The sequence below is a fragment of the Drosophila serrata genome, unplaced genomic scaffold (assembly GCF_035046125.1).
Source record: "Drosophila serrata isolate PLE 108 unplaced genomic scaffold, ASM3504612v1 contig_190, whole genome shotgun sequence".
Classification (NCBI taxonomy): domain Eukaryota; kingdom Metazoa; phylum Arthropoda; class Insecta; order Diptera; family Drosophilidae; genus Drosophila; species Drosophila serrata.
The window spans coordinates 1,233,528-1,250,947 of NW_028257088.1; the positions used below are offsets into that span (position 1 = coordinate 1,233,528).

The following is a 17,420-nucleotide window of genomic DNA, read 5'->3' on the forward strand; positions in this document are numbered from 1 at the left end:
AAATTCAACACTTTAAAACAACAATAACACTCCATTTCTCTCCCTCAAAATGTTCTTCCCACAAAAATTCCAGGGTAATCGACACTTCGTCCCCATTTTCTTCGGATGCCTTTCGCTGCAGGCCGGGCTAAGGCTTCGTGGCGCCCGATTAGCAATTCGCCGGACTCGGTTTCGGTTTTCGGGTAAGGATTCGCTGATTCGCCGCTTCCAGTTAACCGACTTGGCTTCGGTTTTGGTTTCGTTTCATTTCGTACCGGCACCGGCACTGGCACCGGCATCGCTGCTATGACCCCCAGCCTGCTCCTAGTCTCCTTTCGAGCTATGTCCAGTCATTGTCGATTTTTTTTCACTCCTTCCAAGTGGAATCCTAACCAAGAGGTGGCTGCTTACACTGGACTTTGGCCTGGCCTGCACGTGGTCAGCTGTTGGCGCCGGCTGCTAGCGGCTAATCAACTGCACAAGACACTCGGAGAACAGCGACTGAATGTGGGTTCGGACTTCGGGTTCGAGAGAACCAGACTGTGTGGTGGCTAGTCTAGTCGGGAAAGCCGGCATCCATCCAGCAAAATGACTGGAAGTCGGCTTAACGCTAATGAAATTACGCAATTTCCAGTTTCCCGAGGATCAGCCATGAATGGTTGGAGGGTGGGGGTGGCCTAAAGGAAGCTCTTTAAAAGGAGCAAGGAAATGAAGTTTATATCTCTTAATGAGTTAGTTTTAAATGGAAATCAATGAATAATAATATCCATAAATCCAAGTAAAACTGGAAGTAGTCATTCAATATAGAATACCATTTTAAGTCTCATCTTTCTGTGATCCCCCGTGGGCTTTGCTGCATTGGAATGGAATGAGAACTGGAAGGATGCCTTTCCCCAAAAACGACCATCTGATTTTGCACACACACACATATACACACACACCGGCCAGAAGTCCGTACTGCGAACAGCTGCCAGCGGCGGAGTGAGATATCGATTTTGCCTTTGCCGATGACTTCGGCTGCTTGCCGGCTGCACTTCGGTTGGCAAACGACACACGAAGGATGGGCAACGAAGGATAAACAGCTGACTGGTGTGCGAGTATGCGCTTGTCTGTGCATGTAGCCGCTGTGCTTGTGTAACGCTCAGCTGAGCGGGAAAGCAGCCGACCGTTGGATTTGAAACAGCCTGGGCAATGGTATGATTGGGTATAGGAATGCAGAGATGCAACATGCAGCAGCATGCCGATCTTAATGCTAATTCCTTAATGATATTCAACACTCACCTATGCTTTCATTTGGAGCTAGCTAACACTGGTGTCACTGGTGAATATTATTAATATTGTTAATTGTGGGAGTGGCTCTGGCTCTGACTTTGGCGTTTTATATGGATGGAGCAAGTAGTTCTTAGTAGTTCTCTTGATTAAAACTTTATCAATTTGGTTTTAAAGCTTAGCACAAAATGGACACTTGATTAATTTCGAATTAGCACAAAGCGGACGCGATATTGGCAAAAAGCTTTAATTAATTTATTAACTCGATTAATGTTTTTTTTCTTTTCTATATTTATATTTTGTTTTTGTTGATTTATTGTATTTGTTTTTACGGCAAATTCAGCTTGTATCTTTGTTATTTGTTATTCCCGGTTGTTGCTGGCAACTTCTTCAGGCTTCAGAGTTTTAATGTCTCCGAAACTGAATAAACTTTAGACGGATATTGATTTTTAACTGCTGTCACTGTGCCTCTCTGTCTCTGTCTCTGTCTCTTGCTCTTGCTCTTGCTTTTGCTTTTGCTCTTGCTCTGTTTCTTTCTCGACTTGTGTCTCTGGTCTCTCCTCTACGGCCTGCTCCTGCTGCTGCTTTGTTGTGGCTCTCAAGGAGTACGAGGCTCGCGGGCCTAATTGATTGATTGCCGCTGGTCCGAGCGCTGGCATTTAGCATTTAGTAGCACGGCTCCACTTGCTCTTGCCAGCCTGCTTCTCCGTTGCTCTCCCTTCCTTTATTTTCCCTGCCTTGCCTTGGCTTTTCTCGGTTTTTCTGGGATTTTGTGTGTGGATTCTGCTGTTGCCTGGCTTCTGGTTTCGTTTCGAGTCTGCTTCCGACGCTGTCGCTAACTGTGGGCCCTCTGGTATGGCCGTCGTTCCCATTAGCGCTGCCACTCCATTCCATTCCGTTCCATTCTCATTGCAAACACACTAACACACTGCGGCTCTGCTTCGTCTTTTCCCTTCGGCTTCAGCTTCGGCTTCGTTTTTCGTTGTCTTCCTCTTTCTTTGCTCTTTTTTGGCACACTGGAAGGACCGTTGCGTTGGCGTTCGTGTGTGCATGTTCGAGCCTGTCCGGCTCGTTCGGCGAGCAAAACATGTGACAGAGCCGCCGCCGGGCTTCCAACAACGCAGGCGCAGGAGCCGACAGCTGCTAACGGCAAAGCCGAGCCGCAGCCGAACAGCTGATTGCCCATGAGCACCAGCCATAGAGACGACGGAGAAGAAAACCCGCCTCACGAAGGGGGGTCGAAAGGCAGGGACGTAACTCAGACGCCGCCGGTCGGAAAAGCATAAAGCGTCTGATGCCGTCGGGAAATGCAAATGCGGCTAGGGCTATATACATAGATTGGCTATTGGGATAAGTTTGGCGGAAATGAATACATATATAAATTACTTTATACTTTGGGAGGAAAGTTTTTTGGCTTTTACATAAATCCTCTGATGTATAGCCGAATGGCTGAGTAACCTATTACCCATTCAAATTCAATAAAACAGAAAGTAGGACGTGAGCTCAGCAGAACTTTGCTTTTCCAGGAATTAGGGAATAAGTGTATTCCTTGTATCAGAGTATATTATCATCATCATTATCATGAAGATAAGAAGTGGAATGTTTTGGATTCAATTTCAACAAAAACTAGTTTTATATGCTTTTTGAAAAGACAGAAAGTTTAGTAATCTAGTTTTAAATATACCCCAGAAGCTTAAGAAAACGAGTTCTAAATTCTTTTTAATCTATTTAAAACTTTATCTAAATATAACTCTTCATAAAAAGGGCTAACATGTCGTATACGTAATGTGAATATTCATACATTAAGTATACGCCACGTTAACTCTTCTCCAAGAAACTCTTGAAATAATACGTAGACCTTATTTTAAGCCATAAAATGTAACTGAAATAGAACCCCTTCGAAATATTGATTGCCTGCCATGGCATTTCGTTACACATGTTCCTATATGTACACAATATATGTAAGATATATACGATATATATATATATACATTTGTGCAACTCAATCCGCGCTTAACGAGGCAATTCTGTTTTGGTTGCGGTCGCTTTGGAGCCAAGTTTAGTGACGACGGAGAGGGGGAGCAAACAGAAAACTTTTCTGCCAGCGAAATTCTTTGGATTTCGACTCGTCTGTTGCTGTTGCTGTTGCTCCGAGACGGTGTTGGGAGACGAAGACGCAACCCGGCAGACACGTAACAACACAGCGACAACGGTGGAGCCGGGGGGAGGGGAGGACAACTCCGGGGAGGCACACAAAAAAGAAAAAAAAAGGAGGGCGGTGGAGAAGACCACGCCCAGTTTAATCCAATCAAAGGCCTAAATTTCCACTACGCCATATAGCGAGTGAAAAATAAAATAAAAAGAAAAGAAAACGGTGGAAAAAAAATCCACAGTGAAGGAAAACGGGAAAACAGTGAAAAAGAGGGGAAAACAACAAGCAACAGAAGCGAAAAACAGAAACAGAAAAACAAGAGCAGGCCAAAATTCGAAATTTGAATTTGAATTCCGCGCTGGATTTCATTTAATTATAACTTAACACGAACACAGCCGGCGTTGCATACTCAACGGCGCCGGTTGCAGGACCACCAGAAATGCCTTTACAGCAAAAATGCACTGGAAACAAATACTAGAGTGTACTTAAAACATATAAATTTGAGTGCTATATAACTAATATAAAGAGTGGAACCTAAAAGAAGCGTACATGTCATACATAATAAACACTTGCATTGAACACAGTACGTATACGTAATATTTGGTTGAAGAAAAATCACGTATACGTCGTGTGGCAACTTATATTTATATTTCTTTATATAAAAATCGGACTTATCAAGAACAATATTATAGCTTCTGACTGAAGGTGCAATACCATTTTTTAATCAATATTAACTATATTTTTATATGCACATTTTTTAGACAAACCAAATCTTAAATAATTCATAACTCAGCCAAAAAAGCCGTAATTTTAATTCGGAAAGCAGTCCTATGTTAGTTTTTGCAAGATTAACAAATCTGCATACTCAATAAAAAATGTTAAAAATGTGACATTTTTATCAATTTTTAATTTTTAACCCCTTATACAATTATGAAAAATTGTAAAAAATTAAATTTTTGCGAGACAAACCTAGATCGACGCGGATTTTTGTGCTGATCAAGAATATATATGATCTATGGGGTCGGAAATGACTCCTTCGCGAGTTAGAAGCTTCTGACTAAAGGTCTAATACCATTTTTTGAGTCAATATTTTACAATAATTTTTAATGAAAATTTTTTAGACAAACCAAATCTTAAATAATTCATAACTCAGCCAAAAAAGCATTAATTTTAATTCGGAAAGCAGTCCTATGTTAGTTTTTACAAGATTAACAAATCTGCATACTCAATAAAAAATGTTAAAAATTTGACTTTTTTATTAATCTTTCGAAATTTTAACGATGTAACCCCTTATAAAATTATGAAAAATTGTAAAAAATTACATTTTTGCGGGACATACCTAGATCGACTCAGATTTTTGTGCTGATCAAGAATATATATGATCTATGGGGTCGGAAATGACTCCTTCGCGAGTTAGAAGCTTCTGACTAAAGGTCTAATACCATTTTTTGAGTCAATATTTAACAATAATTTTTAATGCAAATTTTTTAGACAAATCAAAACTTAAATAATTCAGAACTCAGCCAAAAAAGCACTAATTTTAATTCGGAAAGCAGTCCTATGTTAATTTTTACAAGATTAACAAATCTGCATACTCAATAAAAAATGTTAAAAATTTGACATTTTTATCAATTTTTAATTTTTAACCCCTTATAAAATTATGAAAAATTGGAAAAAATTAAATTTTCGCGGAACATACCTAGATCGACGCGGATTTTTGTGCTGATCAAGAATATATATGATCTATGGGGTCGGAAATGGCTCCTTGAAGCTTTACAAGCTTCTGACTAAAATGAAAATACCTTGAAACGGTATAAATATAGAAATACCTTAAAAGTTAAAATTCTTTTAACATTAAACATCCCGAACTTGTTTCTTCAGAATGTTCTTATAAAATTCACTATAAATAAAATAAAACATCCTACTTAACCCATTTAAGGATCTCCAACTCTATTTCAACTATAAAGTAAGACCATAAAACCCACAAATTGATCTCGAGTAGCTAGGCATTAAGAGCCCAGGATATTTAATCGATATACGATATGATACTCCTCTTCTCTGTGTCCTGCCACGTTATCCTGCTCCTGCTCCTGCTCCCTCCTTTCCCTTCCCCTTAGTCTACAGTCACCGCTTTTAAAAAGTTTTATTGCGACACGACACACAGGCCAAGACCTACCGAACCCCCGAGAGGTATGAAAAGTGGGGGCCATGAGAAAAAGCATGCCAAAAATATTGAAATGTAATAAATACGAGGCGAAAAATAAAGGTGAGCCTAAAGCCAGGAGGCAGCTGCATCGCGTGCACACCTTACTTACAATCCCCCCTAAAAAAATATATATATAATGCAAGAACTACCATAAGTATTTTGGGAGAGAAAAACGAAATTCAAAATGTTTGTGACGTTACTTATGGCATAATATACATAGTATATATTGTATAGCACAGTATTCCCTTTATAGCATATAACCTCTCCTCCCTATCCTCCCCCCCTTCTAATTACGCTCATTATAATTGTATTAAATATTTTCTGGAGCTTTTTAATTACAACGATACTCAAGCGGCTGTTCTCCTCGCACATCGCTCATTTCCGCTTGGCATTTTGCGGAGGAGCCACCTGGCTGGGTGGTGCCCAGGTGGGCAGCAGGGTGGCGGTGGCACAATAAATTGTGTTATATTAATTAGAAGAAATGACTCCGCGCCAAAGGACGAGAAAGGAGCAAAGCAGCAAAGAAAAAAAGAAGGGCGACTGTAGGCCAAGAAATTGGAAATGCAACGCCAGCACATTTAACCCCAGAAAAGTGGCCAGCTTGTTTGGGAAAATGGAAATCAAAAAGGTATTTCTGGGAGCTCCAAAAATGATTTTCATTAGCTTTAGGAAAAATGGAATACTTTTTAGAAAAACAACAGCTAAAACAGGTCCTTTAGAGCTATTAAGCAATTAAAGAAAGACTTGAAATTAGAAAACATTTTGATTTTTGGTTAGAAAATAAAACGAACAAACAAATGTTCATTTAAATTTAAACTTTTCACTCTATTTAGTTTCACAAACAATTTATTTTTATAAGGTTAATGGTCGAGTATTAGATTAATTTCACCCCTTTTTATTTGTTGTTTATTTTTGGTTTTTTTTTGCGGTTAGGTTTTTGCGTTTCTCGGTTCGTTTCGCTTTGTCTCATTTTTTTTTTTCTTGGCAGTTGGTTTCTATTTGTCGTGTCCTTGCTTGTTTTCAGGCCTGTTTGCGGTGTAATCCTAATAAATTTCAACAGCCGGGCTCCGGCAAAAATGTCAGGCGGACTCCGAACCGTAACCGTAACCGTAACCGTGGTCTGCGGCAATTTCGGATCGTTTTCGCATCGATTTTTTTCTCTTTCTCTCTGCGCCTTTGGCTTTGCGCCGCGCCGCCATCTTCCGGAAACGGAAGCGGAAGTTGCAAGTGGCATGCGTCGCTGTTCGCTGTCAGTTGTCCGCTGTCCGCTGTCCGCTGTCCGTTGTCCGTTGCTCACGAGAAGTTCAAAGTGCCACCTGATTTTCTTTAGCATTTCTTCTTAGTCTCCACCCAAACCATTATCAATTTTCCTGCCATGGCTCCTGCTTCTTCTCCTGCTCCTGCTCATCGCCTGCTCTGCTCCTTTGCTCCTTGGCTGCTCTGCTCCTTGGCGCATTAATTAAGAACGCCGGCAGAAGATGACAGCCTCAAGCGTCCCCGGAGGAGAAGAACGACGAGGAGGAGATGGCGAAGAGGTGGAGCTGCGTCGCCACTAATTCCCCAGATTGAAGCTCAGAAATTGCGACATTCGAAGTTCTGGCACCAAAGAGGGGAATACCCTTAATCCTTGCCATAACTTCCATGCATATGGCCTGAAGTGAGGGGAGGCCCCAAAAGTCGTAAAAGGGGTAGCAGCTGAAGTCAGCCAACTAACTTTCTGGCAATCAATATTGTGACCCACTTGTCTAAGTGCTTCAAAACAGGCATTACTGTTAGCCAACAGCAAAAGCATAAAATGGAAACACTTATCGAAATAATCGATAGGTTAATTATCGATCAAAAAAAGTGGGTGCTATGAAGATTTTTGCATTAATTTAAAGGGATCAATTTGAATAGAATTCTTATAAAATAAAATTATGTATAGAAATAATATATTAAAGTAATACAAAACAATATTGAAATAATCGATTGGAGCTAAGTAGGGATTAAAGAAGTCTCTATGGAAAAAGCTTCTTAAAACATTAAATGGGATAAAAATCAGCAAACAAAAACAAGGAAAGGAAAAACCATTATTCATATGGAAAACCACAATCGAGGCATTGATCCAAGCTGTCCCAAGATTGACCCAATTGATGGCAAATGAATAATAAATTGTGTACTTGGACAGCATTATTCTAATGATGAGAAAATAGTGACACTAAAAACCATCAATTAGGACACTTAAAAACCATTGTTTTTCCCCATGTTCCTCCTCCTCCTCCTCCTCTGGAGAATGACTCTGTCTTTAAATATATGTCCAGTCACTAATTAGCCTCGGGACTCCACTCCGCAGCTCCGCCGGCTATTTACGGAGCCACTTACGACCGCAGACCCAAGTGCTCAAGGTCGAAGTCACCACCCCCCATATTGTTGTTCCTATACCACCGTCGATATCCGCTTTCAGTTATTTTTATGACGAGTCCGAGAGGGGCAGAGAGACGTCGTGGTATCTTGATTTCCTCTGCCGCTCTTGTTGCTTTCATTGTTATTAATATTTCATTTCCTTTCGGGGGCAACTTCTCCAGGACTCCCAGGCTCCCTTCTCACGCACTCGGAGCAATTGCGTTTTATGGCTGTTGTCCTCATCCCGCTCCCCGCCCGGCCATCGTCCTGTTCATGCCCCAATCCTGCGGCCCGAAATGGCGTCGTAGCCTAAGCAAAGGACAACAAAAGCGGAGAGCTTGTGCTTTTCTTTTTTTGGGGCATTTCGGTTATATCGAGTTACGAATTTCAAGGTCAAAGAGCCAGCTGTTGGCAGTTTTTTATATTTGTTGTCCTTTTTTTTGTTTTGTTTTTGGGGAATAGCACACGCACATCGCCGTAAAGCGGTGAGGCGGAGTACGGGATTTAGGACACACATTTACATTATTAAAATTTAACGATTAGCACAGGCAAAGAAAGGTCCCAAGGATATAACCAGACTTCCCACAGCTTTTTCTCAATTTCTCAAACAACTACAAACTAGAAATAGTACTAACAAAAAGGAAAACTATTTTCGGAAAGCCAAAGTGTGTTTTCCCTTGCAAAAATTCGTTAATCTCATTTGGAAAAGCTATTTTGTATTGACTTTTTTTAGGATACCAACTTTGGTATTAAAAAAAATTAAAAATTTCATGCATTTTAACAATTTTAAAGATGCTACATTAAATCGATTTTTTTTTGGCTAAATCAAAGTATTTCGCATATCATAACTAAGCCAAAAATGAATTAATTTCAGTTAGGGAAGCACTTATGTGCTAGTTACAAAAACGTTAACAAATCTGCATATTTAGTTTTGAAAGTGAAAAAATACACTTCTTTATCAAATTTTCCATAATTTTAACAAGGTAAACCCTTATAAAATTTTGAAAAAATTAAACAAAATGTATTTCCCACCAAACATGTCTAGATCGACTCAGCTGTTGATGCTGATCAAGGATATATATGGTTTATAGTGGCGGAAATGACTCCTTCACTGCAATGGAAGCTCCTAACTAAAATTATATTATCCTGCAAAGGATATAAAAGAGCTAAGCGAAACTCAAGAAACTATTTAGCCGGCGAAGAGATCACAAAATACTCATGCCTCGGACGTGTTGAATGAATCTTTAATGCCAGGACCATTAAACATTAAAGGCTACTTACTACTTACCCGGCATATCCGGGGTTAAAGTTGAGACAGGACAGGCAGTCCCGCTAGTCGCTTTATGGCCAACTCGGGCTGGATAAGTTACAAAACAGTTTTCTGTTCTTCTGGTGTCGGTGCAGAAGAGCTCATCGGGCTCATTAATCTGGATCAAAAGCCAAGCGGGGGGATTGGCTGCAAACCTACTTTCAGATTTTTGTAATCAAACCTGAAATGAGAGCAAAAGAAGTAGAGTTAGAATACGATTATATATAGTTTTAATTGTTGCCTAAATCAGTTTATTTAAAGCAACAAATACTATAGAGGTTATTTAAACCATATCATATGATAACTTGTTTAATAATCTATATTTTAAATATGTCACACTTGAATTTATTATTCCATAGAAAGAAAATAGTTATTAATTCCTAGTAGAAAATAATGATAATGTTATGAATAAAATGTGATAAAATACCTCTTAGGTTATAATCTCTACTTAACTTATGACAGTTGCAAGTTAACAACCTTTAAAATACATTTTTATCGATTAATCATTCAAAATCATCGCCTTTAAAGAACGCTTTAATTAAGTTGCCCCTTCTGGGCCACGTCAGCTGGCATTAAGGCCAAAAGCAAAAGGTGTTCTGGCTGCTGTTGTTATTGCTGCTTCTGCTACTGTTACACTATTAAGGCGCCACCTGCTGGGCGTTAGCCTAACGTACATGGGTTGTTGCTATGCTTCTCCTGCTCCTGCTCCTTGCTCCTGCTCCTGCTCCTGCTCCTGCTCCTGCTCCTTGCTCCTTGCCCTCACTCTTGGCCAGGCTTGGGTGGAGCACTGCAGGGGCTCATTGTGGCGCAAGTTTTTGGCGTAAATCGATGCGGCAGCCACAGCAACCATAAAGTAAAAGGCACACACACACACATACACAGAGCCTGCACTTATGGATAACATTTTGTACCTTTTTGGGGTTCCCCTTCCTTTCACTCTAAAATATTTCTGGGCAAGGAGGAAAGCCCCATGCCCCCCCTCCCCCAGGTTTTTGAGTGTCACTTTGGATTGCGAGCGGCTTTGACACGTGGCAAGTTAAATTGAAATGCCGCCGCCGACATCGCTGTACACATCTATTAGGCCAAAAAATAGGAAAAATAGAAAAAGCAAGAGGGGGAAGAGGGGAAAGTACCAGCTAGGAGCAGGAGCAGGAGCTGCGGGGGGTCCGAAAGCAGCGGAAACAAGGATACTGAAGGGGGTGCCACCGCTGCTGCTTCGAGGCAGCACTTAGCCAGTGGCAACTGTTCAAGTGAAGCTAAATGTCAGCAGCGGCGTTGTCTTGCCAGCACTGAGAGATATTTTAGGGTAATAAGTGTGATAACTCTTGCTAGGAAATATGGATAGTATAGTATAGTATTACTAAAACTGAAGAATATAGAAGAGAATATAGTCCTAGTTGTACTTATACCCATACTACATATTAAGATTTTTGTAAATTATAAATTCAGCTTTACTTTCCCTTAATCTCTAACCGTTTCTATACAGTTTTAATATATTTAAGCCCACTTAGAACTCAAAGTTTAATGTATAAATTTCTCCAAGTGATGTCTTCTTAAAGATGCAGCAATCTGGTGACCGCCACCAGGCTCTTGATTTCGATTTCCGCTCCGCCCACGAGTAATGCCCATTGCCATGCCCATTCCCATTCCCATTCCCATTCCCATTCACATGGAAATGAAAATGACGGGGGCGGCGACGGCGGTTACTCTTCTTGGCTCTTGGTCAGGACGATAACCGCAGGAGCCGCATCCGCCATTGTGTCGCAGTTGCTGCTGCTGCATCAAGTTCCAGTTTGCCGGCCAAAAGAGCAAATTCAATAAAGTCGGCGTTTTCGTGCGGCATTTGTCAGTTGCCAAATGGCTAACATGTCCTTCTGCTCCATTCGCAGTCCCCCAGTCAGTCAGTCAGTCAGTCAGTCGGTCGGTCCGACTTTTGGCCGGCAGTCAGTTGGCCAATTAAACGAGGCACCCCACTGGGGGGCCGGCCTGGACTGGACTGGCAGTCTGGCAGCCGGAACGAGGACGCACATTAGAGCTTGGCCAGCAACAGAAGGAGGAGATGGAGGAGGATGAGGAGGAGGCCAAGACCAGCAAGGGAATAGGGCCCAAAAGGATTTATGCAGTGCGGCACACACACACACACACATAGCAGAGTGGGTCATATCGGCTGGCTGGCATATGAGTGCGTGTCTGCCGAGTGTCCTCAATGTTTATTGGGCAAACCATAAATAAATAAGCCATAAAACGCTAACGAACGAGCAACGTCGGGCCAACAACAATCAAGTGCCAGGATATATCTCGATCGGATCGGAGACATAAACCGAAGTAAACCAATCACACCGATTGCAGGACAATCAACGGATTAATGTTTTGCTTAAGTTTTCAATTGAAAAACATAATCAAGAAAAGAAGCCAAAGTTTGTATACCCTTGCAGTGAAAATATATCATAACTCAACCAAAAAAAATATATTTCAATTCGGAAAGCAGTCCTATGTTTGTTTTTACAAGATTAACAAATCTGCATACTTAATAAAAAATGTTAAAAATTTGACATTTTTATCAATCTTTCGAAATTTTAACGATGCAACGCCTTAGAAAATTATGAAAAATTTAAAAAAATTAAATTTTTGCGGGACATACCTAGATCGACTCGGATTTTTGTGCTGATCAAGAATATATATGATTTATGGGGTCGGAAATGACTCCTTCGCGAGTTAGAAGCTTCTGACTAAAGGTCTAATACCATTTTTTGGGCTAATATTTATCAATAATTTTTAATGACAATTTTAATGACAAACCAAATCTTAAATAATTCATAACTCAGCCAAAAAAGCATTTATTTTAATTCGGAAAGCAGTCCTATGTTAGTTTTAACAAGATTAACAAATCTGCATACTCAATAAAAAATGTTAAAAATTTGACATTTTTATCAATCTTTCGAAATTTTAACGATGTAACCCCTTGTAAAATTATGAAAAATTGGAAAAAATTAAATTTTTGCGGGACATATCTAGATTGACTCGGATTTTTGTGCTGATCAAGAATATATATGATCTATGGGGTCGGAAATGACTCCTTCGCGAGTTAGAAGCTTCTGACTAAAGGTCTAATACCATTTTTTGAGCCAATTTTTAACAATAATTTTTAATGACAATTTTTTAGACAAACCAAATCTTAAATAATTCATAACTCAGCCAAAACGGCATTAATTTTAATTCGGAAAGCAGTCCTATGTTAGTTTTTGCAAGATTAACAAATCTGCATACTCAATAAAAAATGTTAAAAATTTGGAATTTTTATCAATTTTAACGATGTAACCCCTTATAAAATTATGAAAAATTGGAAAAAATTAAATTGTTGCGGGACATACCTAGATCGACGCGGATTTTTGTGCTGATCAAGAATATATATGATCTATGGGGTCGGAAATGACTCCTTGACTTAGTTTTAAGCTTCTGACCAAAACTAAAATACTCTGTAAGGGTATAAAGAAAGATAGGTTCCTTGTAATTCCCAACTACATATTTTGGGAAAACAACGAAGAAAAGAAAAAGGAAAATAAACTCTAAACTGTCTGTTCTTTTAATAATAACAATAATTATAGATTTATACGAGTTTCCAAAAGTTCTAGAGACACACTTCCATCAAACGGATCATCTTTGTAAAAATAAGATGGAAAAGTTGATCAAAACTATATCATTCTTAATTCCTTTACAAGTGCTCCCCTTTAACCTATTTCTTCACTGCTGCATTCTTATGCAACCTTCGGCCATCCCCTGACACATCAATTATGAAATGTCAATGGGCAACTGTGCATTAATTAAGACGCCGCCCAATGCCACCCAGCGAAATTGCATAAAAGGTCGCCCCCCAAAGGGGAACAAAAAAAAGAATAGTTTAATAGCCGAAAGAGAGCTTGGAAACGGCTGATTGATTGATTGATGGATGGAGGAGAAGCTGCCAATCGATCGTTGCAGGTTAATCGATTTGAGCCTCCTTCGAAATTGAATTCAAATTACCAACGAAATAGAAAGCGAAAATTGAGATTCAAATTGAAATTTTAATTTCAAATTCAATTGCACTGCGGCATGAGGAGGGCAAATTACAGGACGAGGGCCACTCGGCCTTTGCCAGCTGCCAAACGAGAAACAGGATAATTGCAGATCGGGAATTACTTAACCCACAAAATAGCACTGCCAAAAAGAAGCCCCCGAAAAATAAACAACAAAGGACACAGGACAAAGGACAACGAAAATTGAAAGAGGCTTTTGCAAACTAAATTGGATTGTGTCGCAGGACAGTCGCTTAGTTATTATAGTGGCTTGATTTCATAAGTAAACTACTCTTAATCCCTCTACACAGTTTAAAATGTTCTTAATTGGTCAAATCTTGAAAAAAAAGGCATTCTAAAAGGCTTGAAAAAAGACGTCTAAATAAAATTCAACCAGCAAAGTATACTTGAATTATTTGTGTGTTTGTGTTTTGGCAAAAAGGCTCTTAAATATTATATGTTAATACCTTTTAAAGTCTGTCAGTTCATACGCACAGGCGCCTTCTTCCTTCCTCGGGACTAAAACTTTTCTTACTCCTGCCTTTCCTCTATCTCTAGCCTCCAGACTGGAGGGCACTAATATGTATGTATATCTGCAGCATCTTCTCCTGGACATTGTTTCTGTTGCTATATGCAAGCCTTGGCTTTGTTTCCTCCCTACAATCGGTACTCGACTGAGTCCAAGGGTATGCAGCATCCTTATTTATCTCAAGAACCAGATTAGTTAGACTTTGGTTTCAGGATCAGTGGGGAAACTAGCATCGATTTCTTTGCCTGCATGTTGCCAGTAAGTATGCAATGGTTTTTGAGAGAGCCAGTGACCGGGTATTCCTCGGTCGAATACTACTGCAGTTTACCTCCTTTTATCCTATCAAGCAGGAGTTGCCTCGCCCTCTGTAAAAGCCAACTTTAGTTTGAGTTCTACATTCAACCATGGAAAGGGGTAAAGAAATGGCGCCCCCCCTGAAAAGGGGGTTGAACTGGCCATGTTTAACGACTTGTTGGCCACTTTACGCCCCGTTGTACCCTTGTACGTGGTAGGTGGTACGCAGAACGCGAAAAAATAGAACAAAAAATACAACAAAAACAGAACAAACTTTAAAATAAAATATAATAAAAAGGAATAAAGGACGAGAGCCAAGGAACACACTTGCGTGTGTGTATTTGTGTGCTAATTAAGGGTGTTCCCCACAGTGAATTCTCTCAATGCAGTTGCTTTAAATCCAACAACCACCGAAAAATGGTAATGGAATTCCATATGAGCTGTGAATTCCTGACCTCTATGTACAGCAAAATATAATTATTTCTGTTCCATTTACCTATAAATAAATCATAAAGTAAAAAGAGATAAGACTGAGTTAGTTTAAACTGTTTGAAAACAGCAGCTTAGTGTGGCTTAAATCCCATAGTTTGTTGGCTATTATGTTGCAGTTTAGTGCAACTTTCAGTTTATGGCTGAACCTTGTCTCGAAATTGACATACATGCTTGCAAAATGTCCCAGGACAGCTGTCAGGAACAGGTTGGCTTGTACTTTTCCGTGGGCGGAAAATCAAAGACCGCATTGTGGTGGGTGGTGGGCGGTGGGCAGGTGAAAATGTTTTAAATGCCATGCACTATGGGCGACTGAGGGAGCCCATTGAAAAGTACAAGTACAAGGAGCACAAGCAAACACAAACACACACACTTTCCCAGGCACTCAGCTGGCAGCACATATGGTTTTACATATATTATAATACACAGAAAAAAAAAAACAAGAATTATATTAATAAAATAAGAGAGTTATTTATGGTTCTATGGGATAGACTTTAGCTGAAGGAATCTCTCTTGAGATTGTCACAACAAATCATGTGTGTGTCACTCATATAATTTCTCTTAAATACAAAATATTGCATCATTTTTGTGCGGTGCTCAGGTGCCACACATTCATCGACATCAGCACCTGTGTACCTCCCAGCTCACACCTGCATTAGTATTTATATTTATATTTATATTTACACTTGTATTTATGTGCTATTTGTTTATTTTATTTTTTTTAACTCTCTGGCAGAGCCTCGCAACGCGCCAGCAAGCTGGCAAGTGCTCTTTGGGGGAAAAAAACTGCAGTGAAACGCGAAAAGCGGCGACAAATGAATTTCAGACTTGGGGTTTGGGGTTTTGGGGCTTGGCAGGATCTCCCCCCGGCCACGTTGCATGTGAAATAATTTGATTTTCCAGCCATCAGCAGGAGAAGCGGTCAACTTTTTTCCATAACTTTATGGCTCCAACCAACTTGGTTCAATTAATCCATTCATCCATCAGCGAGACGTACTTCTGGGAGTCAGGGAGTCTGGCAGTCAGCCGGGTGAGGTCCCAGACCCAACTCTTTGTCTAGACATCTGTCAGAGCCATCATTTCGCCTTAATCGCTTTTCCATCCCCCTTAACCCCTTTATATCCATGGCGTCATCGGGGCGTGTTTTCCGCCTCCCACAGCTGTTGTCCGCGATGCGCCGGGAAAATAAGCTTTCCCCCAAACATATGATTTGTTTTTGTTTTTGGGGGAGGGAACAGCTCGCAAAGCTCGCTGGAAGCCAGCTGGCTTTACTGGCACTTGGCCAGTGGAATGACTCCTTCGAAAAGGGGATCCCCCGACCCCAGGCGAACCCATACAGAAAGCTCCAGCTCCTCCAGCAAAAGGAAAGCTCTCTCTCTCTCTCTCTATAGGAAGGAAAAATCTGGAAAGGAATTGCTACCATCGGACGGACATATGGTTCGGGTCAGTCGCTAGAAACTCCCTCTTGGGAAGCTCTCTCCTGCGGAAAACTTATCCGAGAATTGAAGCTATTGTCATCAGCATAAGGGGCCCCAAAAAATATGCTTGTCTGGCGGTTGAAGGTGACGGAAGCAGAGACTCCCCATCCATGTCCTTGTCAATGTCCTTGTCCTTGTCGTCGTCGTTGTCGTTGTCATTGTCATTGTTGCTGTCGCCTGTCAGCGGGCAACAAATTTGAGGAGTCATCAGTTTCTGATTTGCTCAAACAAGGATGAGATTAAATGATGAAATTATAGACAGATTTTCCAGGTATCAAAAGGAAACTCAAATGCATCATTTTTGACAGCCAAGATGGAAGGACATTGCCATTGTTCCGTAGAACTCTTTGGGGTTCTAAAGCTACAAGGATCAAAACTCAATTACCTCATAATGGAGAAATCTTATGGTTTCCACCAAGATATAGGTAATTGATATTCACGCGAAAGTCAATATCTAAAACGATCTTTTACTATAACGATTGATAGATGGGTAGATAGATAGATATATAGATAGATAGATAGATAGATATATAGATAGGTCGATAGATAGATAGATAGATAGATAGATAGATAGATAGATAGATAGATAGATAGATAGATAGATTGAATAGGGTATACCCTAGCCTTAAGCTTATATTTAATATGCTGGTTTTTTAACTTAATATAAATCCAACATAGAATACCTATTGATTTGAAATAAATGCATTTTTGGCTTAGTTATTATCTATTTACAATTCGATTTCATAAACCAAACTACTAGCTTTCCTTCTGGTTTTAAATAAATGAACCTTAAATGCAATATTTTCCAATATTTGGAAATGATATATATTACATCCTATGATATATTTGATAGAATTGAAAACTATATTTTGTTAATATGATAATATAGTAATTTTCCCAAGTCCCTTCTCTTAACTAAGGAATGTACCGAAAAGAAACTGCACACTTTCAATTGTGAAAAGCTCTCAGTGGGAGGTTTCGATCATGCCATGCGGTGCACCGTTAGAAAGCTCTATTAATTCTGAGTTGTTTGCATGTTCTCTTTTCACTATTTGTTTTGCACATTTCGCAATGCCTCGTATTGAAGAACACGTCCGTCAAAAAATTGTGCACAATTACTGCACAGAAAACGGTGTTTCGTACCAAAACTTAGCCAAACGCTATAAAGTAAGCGTTAATAGTGTTAAGAATATTATTATCAAATTTGGGAAGACATGTTCTCTAAAAGATTTGCCAAAAACTGGCAGAAAAAAAGGTCCAAGGGATGCCAGCGTCGATAAG

At 39.9% G+C, this 17,420-nt stretch overlaps 1 protein-coding gene across 3 annotated transcripts in view; it reads right to left on the bottom strand.

Annotated features, from left to right (window-relative positions):
• The window catches only part of futsch (microtubule-associated protein futsch), a 78,324-nt gene that overhangs the window by 51,117 nt on the left and 9,787 nt on the right, over positions 1-17,420 (bottom strand). The window contains exon 8 of one of the 3 annotated variants that reach the window (XM_086829348.1): positions 9,277-9,478. The gene's annotated coding sequence lies outside the window, so the exon portion shown is untranslated. Of the gene's footprint in view, positions 1-390; positions 551-1,260; positions 2,591-9,276; positions 9,479-17,420 lie in introns of those variants that run through there. The other 2 variants (XM_086829347.1, XM_086829346.1) reach the window with 2 other exon arrangements.